This window comes from Egretta garzetta, unplaced genomic scaffold (assembly GCF_000687185.1).
Source record: "Egretta garzetta isolate BGI_Z169 unplaced genomic scaffold, ASM68718v1 scaffold454, whole genome shotgun sequence".
In the NCBI taxonomy this organism is placed as follows: domain Eukaryota; kingdom Metazoa; phylum Chordata; class Aves; order Pelecaniformes; family Ardeidae; genus Egretta; species Egretta garzetta.
This window is the reverse complement of record NW_009259429.1, coordinates 3007548-3011184: the sequence shown is the minus strand read 5'-3', so window position 1 is coordinate 3011184 and position 3637 is coordinate 3007548.

The following is a 3637-nucleotide window of genomic DNA, read 5'->3' as shown; positions in this document are numbered from 1 at the left end:
GTTATCAACATTCTTCTGGTACTAAATCCAAAACACAGCACTATGCTAGCTACTGTGAAGAAAATTAACTCTATCCCAGCTGAAACCAGGACACCTCTTTTAACTTTTGTACATTTTATTTCGTTTATGTAGTTTTTATTGGTTTAAAAACTTACAAGGAGAGATGTTTTCTGTTTTGTTTAGGGCAAGGCACCTTGTTGAATTTTTAAGAAATGGTCTGGACTCTATATAAAAAATATCCAGCTTTGGGCTGAACGGTAGGCAGCACCTAAATGTCTTCAGTAGCTTTGTGTGTACCTGGTTGCTCTGCAAATCAAGTCCCAGCTATGAAACATAGACTCTCAAGAACTTAGCCATGGAAATTTGGCCCTTCCACTTATCCCTGTCTAATTTAGGGTTAATAGTACTTATCTAGTTCACATAACTGCCAAAATGCCTAATTCATTAATTAATCCAACCTGTTAGCTTGTTTAGAAGGCTCTGATAATGTTCATTATTACTCTAAGCCTTTTTTGTATTTTGCTGCAGGAGAATGAAGCGTCCATATGTATTTTGGTCATCTTCCCTGATAAACTTGAGAGAACTATGGAGTTTATTCCCAGAGCTTGTTTGCTTTGGGAAGCGGTAGGTAGGGCTCTGCAGGGATGTCTCTAATTTCACCAGATGTGTGAGACATCCCATGGCATAATGCAAGATGATTTGGTTTACCATCCTAAGTGAGTAACTCATAACTCTACTTGTATTTTTAAACAGGTCTAAACTATGTTGTGTCTCATTTCCCCAATATCCATGCAAGGATTTTAAAGAGAGCATACAGAAAAGGCTACATGAATTAAAATGTAATAATTGGGTTTTTTCCAGTGAAAATCTTGTCATAGCCAATGAAAACTCCACCACAGAATGCTACTCTAGCTTTTCTCACCAAATGGAAAAACTGTTCTGTTGATGCTTATTATACTTGTTAGCCAGCTGTAATTATTGCACTCTAGAAATAGGCTGAAGTCTAACAGAGAAAGGGCCCTCCCAATCTTTTCTCGTCTGTAACCTGTAATGCTAGTTGCACTCTAGAAATAGGCTGAAGTCTAACAGAGAGAGAAAGGGCCCTCCCAATCTTTTCTCGTCCGTAACCTGTAATGCTAGCGAGGCTGTGAATTTTGTAGCCTAGCATAGGTAGGCTGCCTAGGATAGACAGCAATTGCAATGGTGCGGTTTTGTGATAAACATGCTCTACTAGAAATGTCTATGCACTGCAAGACATGCTAAGATCTAGTGATGGAAGATAATAGGTTTCTGGTTACTAGGATCCCTGTCTGCATTCAAGCTAAAATCCTACAGATCAGACACTTTGTTTCCTACTACCCAACACCTCACTGTCTCAAAGGAAGTCTTTGGGTGAAGAAATAAAGACAGAAATATAACAGACTTAATTGCTCTGGTCTTAATAAGTCAAGAAAGTAAGATTGTCAGGAATGTTGAAACAGGAGAGTTTCTTTTGTTGAAATATCGTCAGTGCAAATTGTACCATTAGCAAGTAATTAACAGTTGAACATTGATAGCTCCGTGTGTGTGACTACTGTGTGACCCATACCTAACATTTTGCAAGGCTGCCTTTTGTAAGCAGAGTGAGCTAGAGGTTAATACTACGCCTTGGCAATGAAAATTAAAAAAAGGTATCAACAGGAAAATCCTCTTGGTCTTCCTTATGACAGCTCATTTTTAAAAGGGCCTCAAAGAGGCTGTGAATTTTGTAGCCTAGCATAGGTAGGCTGCCTAGGATAGACAGCAATTGCAATGGTGCGGTTTTGTGATAAACATGCTCTACTAGAAATGTCTATGCACTGCAAGACATGCTAAGATCTAGTGATGGAAGATAATAGGTTTCTGGTTACTAGGATCCCTGTCTGCATTCAAGCTAAAATCCTACAGATCAGACACTTTGTTTCCTACTACCCAACACCTCACTGTCTCAAAGGAAGTCTTTGGGTGAAGAAATAAAGACAGAAACAGACTTAATTGCTCTGGTCTTAATAAGTCAAGAAAGTAAGATTGTCAAGAATGTTGAAACAGGAGAGTTTCTTTTGCTGAAATATCGTCAGTGCAAATTGTACCATTAGCAAGTAATTAACAGTTGAACGTTGATAGCTCCGTGTGTGTGACTACTGTGTGACCCATACCTAACATTTTGCAAGGCTGCCTTTTGTAAGCAGAGTGAGCTAGAGGTTAATACTACGCATTGGCAATGAAAATTAAAAAAAGGTATCAACAGGAAAATCCTCTTGGTCTTCCTTATGACAGCTCATTTTTAAAAGGGCCTCAAAGAGGAGCTCCTTTAGAGAAGAAAGTATCAATCTGCACAGATGCTGATTCTGCTATAGAACAGCTTCCTTGGTACAAAAGGGCTGGGATCTACTTGGGCTGGTGCTTTGAAGTTAATTCTTTAAACAACCATATTTCCAGAAAGAGAATGAGCATTATTTTGAATCTCAGCATGGTGACATAGTATTCATTTTCCATTAAAAAAAAAAAAAATTAGAAAAGGCAAAGAGAATATATTGCAATATCCACTTCGAGGCTTTTTGCATTACAGTTTTTTCTTCATTAGTGGATCTTATGATATATCAGGCACACAAGTAGAGAGTCGGGAACATAGAGGAGAATATGAAAGAGGACTGGTGCTCTCAAACATGATTTATACACTTTCTACTTTTATCTGGTGCTCATCACAAACACCACATTATAATCTAAAACTACTATGGCCTTCTCAAAAAAATTTGTGGTATCAGAAGAGGTAAATTTCCCAGTTTGGGTCTACATTCCCCACCGGAAAACAGACGTATGGCTTGCACAAAGGAGGAAAAGGAATGTACCGCAACTGAAACTGTGAACAATGTTTGCTTGCATTTATAATTGTAAGGTGGAACAGATGGTGACAACTTAGTTGAATGTGAACAGTCCGCTGAAATAACCTAAATTGTCAAGCTATTCTTCTATAGAAAGCCGTCTACGCACCATTCGAACAAATTGAAAGTAGCCTTCATGTTATTGAATCAGTTGGAATTGCCTTACGTGGTGAGTTATGCTGGGCTTACAGGGTTTTGCAGAGTATAAGCTGTTTCATTTTGGTAGCTGTGAATGCTCCCAAGCCGGGGAAAAAGTCTCACAAGTTAACAAAAAATCCATAACCATTCTACTCTCTGACTCGTTTTGCTGTAGAAAAACTTCTGGGCAGATATCTAATGAGATTAACAGCATTAACAAAAATGTCATGTCTTCAGTTTTAAGCCCAAGGACAGACTGCTCTTATCCATAGGCTCCAGATCTGCAAGGCAAGGCAGTAACCCAGCTCAAAACAAGTTCCATCAAAAATACCGTTTTCTACTTTTGTTAATGTAATGTGTTTACGGTCAGCATTTTAAAAGCGGGTGGCTGAAGATCTTTGTGTGAGCACGGTGTGTGGGATGAGAATAGGCTGTCTCGTGTTTAATAATAATATCTCAGATTAAACTTTCAGCGTCCCCATGTGCTGCTGCAGGAGCAGGTAAGGTGCCGATGGTTGCTCACCTAGGCCCCGCTTCGCGAGCATACCTCTGCATAAGGGCCTGAGGCTCTCCTACACAAAGCAAGAAGAAAATTGTAC